Source organism: Anomaloglossus baeobatrachus, unplaced genomic scaffold (genome assembly GCF_048569485.1).
Source record: "Anomaloglossus baeobatrachus isolate aAnoBae1 unplaced genomic scaffold, aAnoBae1.hap1 Scaffold_907, whole genome shotgun sequence".
Classification (NCBI taxonomy): domain Eukaryota; kingdom Metazoa; phylum Chordata; class Amphibia; order Anura; family Aromobatidae; genus Anomaloglossus; species Anomaloglossus baeobatrachus.
This window is the reverse complement of record NW_027445302.1, coordinates 31,970-44,744: the sequence shown is the minus strand read 5'-3', so window position 1 is coordinate 44,744 and position 12,775 is coordinate 31,970. Positions and strand designations below refer to the sequence as shown.

General features: G+C 46.8%; 1 pseudogene; it reads left to right on the top strand.

The window, feature by feature from the left end:
- Window positions 1–226: 226 nt before the first annotated feature.
- On the top strand, window positions 227–433 carry LOC142289194 (U2 spliceosomal RNA; annotated as a pseudogene).
- The last annotated feature ends 12,342 nt before the right edge of the window (window positions 434–12,775 follow it).

Here is a 12,775-nt window from a genome sequence, read left to right as displayed (position 1 = left end):
AAGATGTGTCCGGTATAGGCCAGGGTGCCACTCAAGGCCGTAACCAATTCGGGTTATAGCTTCTCGGCCTTTTGGCTAAGATCAAGTGTAGTTTCGGAGGACGCTACCTTGGTCGGTACTGGAAGGTGCCTGGGATTGCACGTCTGCCGGCCTTGAGGAAGTGTGTGCGCCTTCTGGTGACACATAGCCCTCTTGTGCCTGGACGGTTCCCAGGCAACGGGAGGCGATCACCTTTGTTATTTTGAAGTCCTACTGATAAACAGAAAAAAAAAAAAATTAAATCTGTTCTTATCAGTTTAATATCTGATACGTCCCCTCTCTGGGGACCATATATTAAATGGATTTTTAGAACAAGGAGATGGAAAAAATCTTGCTCTGTCCACTGCACGCATTGACCTGGTATTGCAGTACCTCCAGGACCGGTGCACCCCTTCTTAACCCAGTTTCCAAAAGCAGAACTCAATTCACCTGATTCAAATGAGCCCCATTAGTTAATTGAAAGAAAGCAAAAACTTTATATGCACCTCAATTTGGCCAATTCACTTTTCACACTTTCACCCTTTTTTTTATCTTTCACACCTTTTACTTGCTTTATTGATGCAAAAAGCTGTGCCAAATAGCAAACTCATCTCCACTCAACTTGACCAACTCTGCTATGTCCCGTGCAGTATCTTATTCTCAGTCTTATCTAGATCATTTGCAATTGAATAGAATAGATCCCTTTTGGCTGCTTATGACTGTGTAAAATATGTAGTTTTACTGGGCTGGGATGAGAGAATCCATTGAAGCATGGTGTAGGGATTGTGGTTCCTGTGTGCTAAGAAGAGAGGCTGGCACCAGCCAGAAAGCCCCATTGCAGCCAATAATCACTTAATAACTTTTTCAACTTGTCATCATATGGGAGGCCTTCCATTCCTTGTAGTAGTCTAGTTGCCCACCTTTGAACTGACTCTAACTTCTGAATGTCCTTATTAAAATGTGGAGCCCAAAACTGGTTCCCATATTCCAGATGTAGCCTTACAAGTGATTTATAGAGGTGTAACAATACGTTGGGATCACGGGATCTAATCTCCCTTTTTATACACCCTAAAATCTTGTCCCAAGCAGCATTCCATCAGCCTCTGGAAGGTTCCTGGCGCATTGCACAGCTCGAAGGGCATGCTTTTGAACTCGCAGAGACCCATAGGGGTGGCGAAGGCGGTCTTCTCCCGGTCTGCCTCAGCAACGGACACTTGCCAATAGTGACTAGTGAGATCAAGGGTAGAAAAATAATTTGCAGTTCTCAATGCAGCTAGCGATTCCTCAATACGGGGAGTGGTGCCGTCCTTCTTTTTTAACAGGATCAACAGAGCTGCCCAAAGGCTACAACTGTCACGGATAACCCCAGCCGCCTTCATGTTGCTCAACATGTACTTGGTACACTGGCAATGTGAAGGTGGTATTGGCTTATAGCTCTCTTTGATGGGTGGGTGTGCACCTGTGGGGATGTGGTGTTGGACCCCTTTTATTCCCCCAAAATCTAGCGGGCTTCCCACCGGTAACCCGCTCCCCAGCTTGGATGGATGCTGAGGGAGCCCCTTTTGCCCGCAGGCTCTGGCCCTGGGAACTGTAGCCTTGGCGGTGACTGTGCTTCCCTCTACGGTGTGAGCTGTTGCCTTCAATCGGGTCTTGACTGCTGGGAAACCCTGGAGGTTCCTGTCGCTAACGGATTTGACCGGTTTTACGGCGACTCCTAGCCTGGTCGGGGTCCGTAGGCCCTGCCGGATGGTGCTGGCTTCTCTTCACTCCCCGATCTGGTACCGGCGGGCCACCGCCCATCCCCGGTCCGTACGGTTCACTCCAATCAGCCTCTCCTGCAGAAGGTCACCACCGTCTGCCAACCTTGCTGAGTGCCCGGGCCACACACCCGGACACGGTCAGTCTCCTCTCCTCTTCACTTCTCTAACTCCAAAACTGATCTCTAATCTGACTCCTTTTCCCGCCTCCAGGACTGTGAACTCCTCGGTGGGTGGGATCAACCGCCTGGCCCACCCCCTGGTGTGGACATCAGCCCCTGGAGGAAGGCAACTAGGATTTGTGTTTAGCTTCGGTGTGCCTAGCCGGAGTGTAGAGTGTGTTGGTGTAGTACCTGTGACGACCTGGCTTGTCCAGGGCGCCCATGTGGGGTGTTGGCAGTGTATTTGCGCCTGCGTTCAAAGGTTTGCTGAATGGATAACTGAACGCTGCGCTGGGACAAGGACGTGCTTGATGATGGTGTTATTTCTGAGTAGGCAACTGCAGGTGCAGGACCGGAGGAGGCTTGTTCGCAGGCAGCATGGACAGGGGATTGGCTCGCATGCACAACCAGCGAAGACGTAGCAGTGACATTAGCAAGCACTGCTCCTCGACTGTGTTGTACTTCCCACAAAGTCGGGTGCTTGGCTGACATGTGCCTGATCATGCTGGTGGTGGTCAGGCTGCTAGTTTTGGTACCCCTGCTGATGCTGGCACGGCAGGTGTTGCAAATGGCCTTTTTAGAATCATCTGGATCCAACTTAAAAAACTGCCAGACTCGGGAAGACCTAACATTTGTACAGGCACCTTGTGTCGTGTTGTTGTTCCGGGGAACGGTTGCCTGACTTCTGCCTGGAGCCACCACCCTGCTTCTTACTGCCTGTTGGGATGCTACGCCTCCCTCCCCCTGTGCACTGCTGTCCTCGCTCTGCATATCCTCCTGCCAGGTTGGGTCAGTTACTGGATCATCCACCACGTCGTCTTCCTCTTCCGCACCCTGCTCCTCCTCCTGACTTCCTGACAATTGTGTCTCATCATCGTCCACCCCTTGTTGAGACACGTTGCCAACTTCGTGAGAACGTGGCTGCTCAAATATTTGGCCATCTGTACATACGATCTCCTCATGACCCACTTCAACATGAGCTGGCGAGAGGCCAGAATGTGCGAATGGAAATGTGAACAGCTCTTCCGAGTGTCCAAGTGTGGGATCATTAATGTCCGAGGACGTGTACTCAGCCTTGTGGTAGGAAGGAGGATCAGGTTCTGAAATGTGCGGTGCAGTATCACGGCTACTGACACTTGACCGTGTGGAAGACAGAGTGTTTGTGGTGGTGCCAATCTGACTGGAAGCATTATCCGCTATCCAACTAACAACCTGTTGACACTGGTCTTGGTTCAAGAGCGGTGTACTGCTGCGGTCCCCAAGAATTTGGGACAGGACATGCGAGCGACTAGATGTGGCCCTTTGTTGTGGCAAAATTAGAGCTTGCCCACGACCTCGGCCTCTGCCTGCACCACCATCACGTCCACTTCCTTGTTCCTTGCCAATGCCCTTGCGCATTTTGCAATGCTGTGCTGACGTGTATTCACTAGACTTGGGCGTTATATCAAAGTTTGTGCAAATTGTGCACCTGTACGCTGCCACCGACAGGCACACACGTGCGGTTTTTAAATGCAAGCACGGACGCACTAAGAACCTAACAGGTTTTAGGAGCAAAAATTAATGACGAGAACTCTGACACTATCAGCCACTGCTGACTGACGTGTATTATACACTACACTTGTGCGTTATATAATAGTTTGGTAAAAACGCACACAAGTGCACCTGTACGCTGCCACCGACAGGCACACACGTGCGGTTTTTAAATGCAAGCACGGACGCACTAAGAACCTAACACAGGTTTTAGGAGCAAAAATTAATGACGAGAACTCTGACACTATCAGCCACTGCTGACTGACGTGTATTATACACTACACTTGTGCGTTATATAATAGTTTGGTAAAAACGCACACAAGTGCACCTGTACGCTGCCACCGACAGGCACACACGTGCGGTTTTTAAATGCAAGCACGGACGCACTAAGAACCTAACACAGGTTTTAGGAGCAAAAATTAATGACGAGAACTCTGACACTATCAGCCACTGCTGACTGACGTGTATTATACACTACACTTGTGCGTTATATAATAGTTTGGTAAAAACGCATACAAGTGCACCTGTACGCTGCCACCGACAGGCACACACGTGCGGTTTTTAAATGCAAGCACGGACGCACTAAGAACCTAACACAGGTTTTAGGAGCAAAAATTAATGACGAGAACTCTGACACTATCAGCCACTGCTGACTGACGTGTATTATACACTACACTTGTGCGTTATATAATAGTTTGGTAAAAACGCACACAAGTGCACCTGTACGCTGCCACCGACAGGCACACACGTGCGGTTTTTAAATGCAAGCACGGACGCACTAAGAACCTAACAGGTTTTAGGAGCGACAATTGCTGAGAAGTCTGACACTATCAGGACTGTTTTAGACTGTGTACACCAGCCCCAGATATGATGAAGGCTGGTATACGGTCACCACTAGGAATGGCTATATACCCTGCCTGCCTGCCTGCCTGCCTGCCTGTATACTGCTACAATAGTCCTGACAAGGACTCTTTTGGTCACTAGCCTGTATTCCAACCTGGCTATACCCTGCCTGTATACAGCAACAATAGTCCTGAGAAGGACTCTGCTACTGTACTCCGACCTGGCTATACCCTGCCTGCCTGTATACAACTAGAATAGTCCTGAGAAGGACTTTTGGTCACACTGTTTGCAGCCCTGCTACGGAAATAGCTATAAAGGGCCGCAAACCTTTCCCTGAAGCAGCGACCCTCTCCCTGCACTGACTGTCTGGATAGCTGTGAGCAGAGCACAGCGCGCCCGCCGGTATAAAGGCTCGGTCACGCTGTGCAGGCCGGCCAATCACTGCAATTCCACAACTAACAGGGCTGTGGCATTGCAGTGGTCTGCCAGCCAATCCCTGCATGAGGGCTGGCTCTCAAAAGAGCGCCAACATGCAGGGATGAAGACCACGAGTACAGCACGAGTATCGCGAGATTACTCGGTCCCCGTCGAGTAGACCGAGTACAGTGATACTCGTGCGAGTACCGAGTAGTAACAAGCATGCTCGCTCATCACTATTTATTAGTAAAATGGCTTACACTCCCCTTTTTTCCACTTTTTTCTTCACTACTTTTATAAAGAAATTTTTCCTTTCTTTATTCTTAATGCAATTTTATATAGCAACACCACCATTTTTTGCCACGAACATAATTTTTCTTGTCCGTCATCCCGTTCACCCTTACAGGGTTGTGGACAGATGCACTTGTCACTACACTTCTAAGACTCAATACAGGGTCTGGAGCTCAATGCTCCCTTTTTGTTTTTTTTTTCTTCTTTTTTTTCTTTTTTTCATTTTGTCCTTCTTCTTCTTCTTTTTCTGATTTTTGTCTCAAAAAGCTGATGAAATTTGAAACACTATACCCCAGTGATTTTATAAATGTTTCTCAATATATCACTTGAGAACTTTTATGGCCGGTATTGTAACAGTTGACCATCCCGGCAGTATTTGAAATACAGCAGTCAGTCCTCTGACGTAGCTCCATATGTGTATATATAGAGGTTCTTCCTCCTTTGATTGCATACTGTTCTTTTTTTGCCCTGATGAAGGAGACAGTGATCTCTGAAACACATTGACCGGAAAAAAGAATAAAGAGATGAAATAATTAACATCAGTTTCCTTTGGTGACAGCGCGGCACGCACCCGATTTTCCTCCTATACGTTATTGCTCTTCTACTAGGGGCTGCGGCTGTCGCCATTTGTAACGTGCATTTAGGGGTTGTGACTGGCACAACCTTAATAGGTGAGTGCAACTACTATTAATTATTTGTTACCTTACCAGGTAAGACCCTAATTTGTGCGTCTGCTCCAGAGTTATTTCCCTGATTATTAATATCTGACAGGCAGTGATTGATCCTGCATTCTCACCTTCCTCTCTGTTGCACATTCTTATTGTTCCTATATGCTCTCTATTTCCATCAGACTTTTTTTGTCCTTCGGTGGGGCTCTAACATATGTGCACCATTTATTATTTATTTTTATGGATTCCTTTCTTTTTTCATGCTAGCGTTCATTATGCAGTAGTCATTCATGATATATCTTATATTTGTGAATCCATTAGGGCTCTATATGTCTGGTGCATCACATTGGGTCTTTTCAGTGCACAATAGGCACCTTTTTCTGTTATGCTCTGCTGCCACCTTATGGACATCCTATCAGTGATGCCAGAAAAAAATGGACATGTCTCCGTGCAGCAATCACGGACACGCGGGTACGCCGCACGGAGACACGTGCAGTGAAAAATCACTGATGTGTGAGCAGACCCATTCATTATAATGGATCTGCGTATCTCAGTGATTCTGTTATGTTTAAAAAAAAGCACAAACGTACCAGAATCACTGACGTGTGAAACAGGCCTTATAGTGTTTTGATTTATGTATGTATTATACAACTTCTGTGGATCTTGTATGAGTGACTTTTCTTCATTTTATTGGATTGTTTTAAAATATTGAAATAAAGTCACGCTTCCTATGCATCCTTTTGTATTCTGATTGGCTACTATAATACAGTTTTTAGGCACTGAGATCGATACCAGAGGCATGGTCTTCCGCTTACCAGAGGATAAGCTCAAAAGGCTAAGGGACATAATAGAAGGGTTTAGTGCTGTTAAGAAGGTGGCATTAAGATAAATGAAATATATCTTCTCGGTCTTCTCGTTTTCTTGCTGAGTTGTGCCAATGGACAGAGTTTTTTCTAGACATTTGCTATTGGAAACTCAGGGAACCAAAGCTCCTGGATAGAGTTGAGCGCGGTTCGTGGTTCGTGGTTCTCCAGTTCTAGGCTCGAGTGATTTTGGGGCATGTTCTAGATCGAACTAGAACTCGAGCTTTTTGCAAAAGCTCGATAGTTCTAGAAACGTTCGAGAACGGTTCTAGCAGCCAAAAAACAGCTAAATCATAGCTTGGTTTCTGCTGTAATAGTGTAAGTCACTCTGTGAATCAAACTATTATCACATTTCAGTGTATAGTGTGCGTGAACAGCGCCTTCAGATCACTGCTGTTTCTATAATGGCGATCGCCATTTTTTTTTTTTTTTCTTGTCTTCCTTCCCTAAGTGCGCGCGTCTTGTGGGGCGGGCCAGCATGTCAGCCAATCACAGACACACACACAGCTAAGTTGACTTTGAGCCAGAGAAGCAACGGCATGTGTGATAGGATCTGCATGTCACATGTCCCTGCATTATAAAACCGGACATTTTCTTCACGGACGCCATTATCTGCCTTCTGCGTCTTTGGTGTCAGACATCACTGTCGCAGCTCCGTCCTCCTGAGTCCTATAGCCGATACAGCTGTATGCGCTGCATACACAGCGTTAGACAGCATAGGGAGAGCACTTTATAGCAGTCCTTTTAAGGACTCAAACCGGCAGGGTCAGAGAGCCATACGTGACAGGTCCTGCAAACAGCAACAGCATCTGTGTAGCCAAGGTCAGGGATTTCCTCCCTGCATTTCACCATTAGGAGGGAATAGAAAGGCAGGCTTCCATTCCTCTACCCAGAGCACCACAATCCTGCCACTGTACCCTCCTGTCCTCTGCACACTCCAACTCATTATAACTAAGCCATTATACTAGCAAACACTCAGTGTACCTAGTGGCATCCTATCTGTGGCTATTGGACTTTGCTATAGTCCCACTAGTGCAAAGACATTTGCAGAGCACGTCTGCCTGCATTGCACACTCCAACTTTTTTAAACTAAGCAATTTTACTAGCAAACACTCAGTGTACCTAGTGGCATCCTATACGTGGCTATTGGACTTTGCTATAGTCCCACTAGTGCCAAGACATTTGCAGAGCGCATCTGCCTGCGTTGCACACTCCAACTAATTTTAACTTAGCCATTATACTAGCAAACACTCAGTGTACCTAGTGGCATCCTATACGTGGCTATTGGACTTTGCTATAGTCCCACTAGTGCCAAGACATTTGCAGAGCGCATCTGCCTGCGTTGCACACTCCAACTAATTATAAGTAAGCCATTATACTAGCAAACACTCAGTGTACCTAGTGGCATCCTATCTGTGGCTATTGGACTTTGCTATAGTCCCACTAGTGCAAAGACATTTGCAGAGCACGTCTGCCTGCATTGCACACTCCAACTTTTTTAAACTAAGCAATTTTACTAGCAAACACTCAGTGTACCTAGTGGCATCCTATACGTGGCTATTGGACTTTGCTATAGTCCCACTAGTGCCAAGACATTTGCAGAGCGCATCTGCCTGCGTTGCACACTCCAACTAATTATAAGTAAGCCATTATACTAGCAAACACTCAGTGTACCTAGTGGCATCCTATCTGTGGCTATTGGACTTTGCTATAGTCCCACTAGTGCCAAGACATTTGCAGAGCGCATCTGCCTGCGTTGCACACTCCAACTAATTATAAGTAAGCCATTATACTAGCAAACACTCAGTGTACCTAGTGGCATCCTATACGTGGCTATTGGACCTTGCTATAGTCCCACTAGTGCCAAGACATTTGCAGAGCGCATCTGCCTGCGTTGCACACTCCAACTAATTATAAGTAAGCCATTATACTAGCAAACACTCAGTGTACCTAGTGGCATCCTATACGTGGCTATTGGACCTTGCTATAGTCCCACTAGTGCCAAGACATTTGCAGAGCGCATCTGCCTGCGTTGCACACTCCAACTAATTATAAGTAAGCCATTATTATAATTATTATTATTATTTATTATTATAGCGCCATTTATTCCATGGCGCTTTACAAGTGAAAGGGTATACGTACAACAATCATTAACAGTACATAACAGACTGGTACAGGAGGAGAGAGGACCCTGCCCGCGAGGGCTTACAGTCTACAGGTAATGGATGATGGTACAATAGGTGAGGACAGAGCTGGTTGCGCAGTGGTCTACTGGACTGAGGGCTGTTGTAGGTTATAGGCTTGTTGGAAGAGGTGGGTCTTGAGGTTCCTCTTGAAGCTTTCCACGGTAGGGGAGAGTCTGATGTGCTGAGGTAGAGCATTCCAAAGTATGGGGGATGCACGGGAGAAATCTTGTACGCGATTGTGGGAAGAGAAGATAAGGGAGGAGCAGAGAAGGAGATCTTGTGAGGATCTGAGGTTGCGTGCAGGTAGGTACCGGGAGACTAGGTCACAGATGTAGGGAGGAGACAGGTTGTGCATGGCTTTGTATGTCATGGTTAGTGTTTTGAACTGGAGTCGTTGGGTGATGGGAAGCCAGTGAAGGGATTGGCAGAGTGGCGAGGCTGGGGAGTAGCGAGGGGAGAGGTGGATTAAGCGGGCCGCAGAGTTTAGGATAGATTGGAGGGGTGCAAGAGTGTTGGAAGGGAGGCCAGAGAGCAGGAGGTTGCAGTAGTCGAGGCGGGAGATGATGAGGGCATGCACTAATGTTTTTGCTGATTCTTGGTTAAGGAAAGCACGGATCCGGGAGATGTTTTTGAGTTGTAATCGGCATGAGGTGAAGAGGGCTTGGATGTGTGGCTTGAAGGATAGAGCAGAGTCGAGGGTCACTCCAAGGCAACGAGCTTGTGAGACTGGGGAGAGTAAGCAACCATCGAGTTTGATGGAAAGGCTTGTTGGAGGAGATGAGTGAGGAGGAGGAAAGACAATGAATTCTGTTTTGTCCATGTTAAGTTTTAGGAATCGCACAGAGAAGAAGGATGAAATAGCAGACAGACATTGTGGGATTCTGGTTAGTAGAGAGGTAATGTCAGGTCCATTATACTAGCAAACACTCAGTGTACCTAGTGGCATCCTATCTGTGGCTATTGGACTTTGCTATAGTCCCACTAGTGCCAAGACATTTGCAGAGCGCATCTGCCTGCGTTGCACACTCCAACTAATTATAAGTAAGCCATTATACTAGCAAACACTCAGTGTACCTAGTGGCATCCTATACGTGGCTATTGGACCTTGCTATAGTCCCACTAGCGCCAAGACATTTGCAGAGCGCATCTGCCTGCGTTGCACACTCCAACTAATTATAAGTAAGCCATTATACTAGCAAACACTCAGTGTACCTAGTGGCATCCTATACGTGGCTATTGGACCTTGCTATAGTCCCACTAGTGCCAAGACATTTGCAGAGCGCATCTGCCTGCGTTGCACACTCCAACTAATTATAAGTAAGCCATTATTATTATTATTATTATTATTTATTATTATAGCGCCATTTATTCCATGGCGCTTTACAAGTGAAAGGGTATACGTACAACAATCATTAACAGTACATAACAGACTGGTACAGGAGGAGAGAGGACCCTGCCCGCGAGGGCTTACAGTCTACAGGGAATGGGTGATGGTACAATAGGTGAGGACAGAGCTGGTTGAGCAGTGGTCTACTGGACTGAGGGCTGTTGTAGGTTATAGGCTTGTTGGAAGAGGTGGGTCTTGAGGTTCCTCTTGAAGCTTTCCACGGTAGGGGAGAGTCTGATGTGCTGAGGTAGAGCATTCCAAAGTATGGGGGATGCACGGGAGAAATCTTGTACGCGATTGTGGGAAGAGGAGATAAGGGAGGAGCAGAGAAGGAGATCTTGTGAGGATCTGAGGTTGCGTGCAGGTAGGTACCGGGAGACTAGGTCACAGATGTAGGGAGGAGACAGGTTGTGCATGGCTTTGTATGTCATGGTTAGTGTTTTGAACTGGAGTCGTTGGGTGATGGGAAGCCAGTGAAGGGATTGGCAGAGTGGCGAGGCTGGGGAGTAGCGAGGGGAGAGGTGGATTAAGCGGGCCGCAGAGTTTAGGATAGATTGGAGGGGTGCAAGAGTGTTGGAAGGGAGGCCAGAGAGCAGGAGGTTGCAGTAGTCGAGGCGGGAGATGATGAGGGCATGCACTAATGTTTTTGCTGATTCTTGGTTAAGGAAAGCACGGATCCGGGAGATGTTTTTGAGTTGTAATCGGCATGAGGTGAAGAGGGCTTGGATGTGTGGCTTGAAGGATAGAGCAGAGTCGAGGGTCACTCCAAGGCAACGAGCTTGTGAGACTGGGGAGAGTAAGCAACCATCGAGTTTGATGGAAAGGCTTGTTGGAGGAGATGAGTGAGGAGGAGGAAAGACAATGAATTCTGTTTTGTCCATGTTAAGTTTTAGGAATCGCACAGAGAAGAAGGATGAAATAGCAGACAGACATTGTGGGATTCTGGTTAGTAGAGAGGTAATGTCAGGTCCATTATACTAGCAAACACTCAGTGTACCTAGTGGCATCCTATCTGTGGCTATTGGACTTTGCTATAGTCCCACTAGTGCCAAGACATTTGCAGAGCGCATCTGCCTGCGTTGCACACTCCAACTAATTATAAGTAAGCCATTATACTAGCAAACACTCAGTGTACCTAGTGGCATCCTATACGTGGCTATTGGACCTTGCTATAGTCCCACTAGTGCCAAGACATTTGCAGAGCGCATCTGCCTGCGTTGCACACTCCAACTAATTATAAGTAAGCCATTATACTAGCAAACACTCAGTGTACCTAGTGGCATCCTATACGTGGCTATTGGACTTTGCTATAGTCCCACTAGTGCAAAGACATTTGCAGAGCACGTCTGCCTGCATTGCACACTCCAACTTTTTTAAACTAAGCAATTTTACTAGCAAACACTCAGTGTACCTAGTGGCATCCTATACGTGGCTATTGGACTTTGCTATAGTCCCACTAGTGCCAAGACATTTGCAGAGCGCATCTGCCTGCGTTGCACACTCCAACTAATTTTAACTTAACCATTATACTAGAAAACACTCAGTGTACCTAGTGGCATCCTATACGTGGCTATTGGACTTTGCTATAGTCCCACTAGTGCCAAGACATTTGCAGAGCGCATCTGCCTGCGTTGCACACTCCAACTAATTATAAGTAAGCCATTATACTAGCAAACACTCAGTGTACCTAGTGGCATCCTATACGTGGCTATTGGACCTTGCTATAGTCCCACTAGTGCCAAGACATTTGCAGAGCGCATCTGCCTGCGTTGCACACTCCAACTAATTATAAGTAAGCCATTATACTAGCAAACACTCAGTGTACCTAGTGGCATCCTATACGTGGCTATTGGACTTTGCTATAGTCCCACTAGTGCCAAGACATTTGCAGAGCGCATCTGCCTGCGTTGCACACTCCAACTAATTATAAGTAAGCCATTATACTAGCAAACACTCAGTGTACCTAGTGGCATCCTATACGTGGCTATTGGACCTTGCTATAGTCCCACTAGTGCCAAGACATTTGCAGAGCGCATCTGCCTGCGTTGCACACTCCAACTAATTATAAGTAAGCCATTATACTAGCAAACACTCAGTGTACCTAGTGGCATCCTATCTGTGGCTATTGGACTTTGCTATAGTCCCACTAGTGCCAAGACATTTGCAGAGCGCATCTGCCTGCGTTGCACACTCCAACTAATTACAAGTAAGCCATTATACTAGCAAACACTCAGTGTACCTAGTGGCATCCTATACGTGGCTATTGGACTTTGCTATAGTCCCACTAGTGCCAAGACATTTGCAGAGCGCATCTGCCTGCGTTGCACACTCCAACTAATTATAAGTAAGCCATTATACTAGCAAACACTCAGTGTACCTAGTGGCATCCTATACGTGGCTATTGGACTTTGCTATAGTCCCACTAGTGCCAAGACATTTGCAGAGCGCATCTGCCTGCGTTGCACACTCCAACTAATTTTAACTTAGCCATTATACTAGCAAACACTCAGTGTACCTAGTGGCATCCTATACGTGGCTATTGGACTTTGCTATAGTCCCACTAGTGCCAAGACATTTGCAGAGCGCATCTGCCTGCGTTGCACACTCCAACTAATTATAAGTAAGCCATTATACTAGCAAACACTCAGTGTACC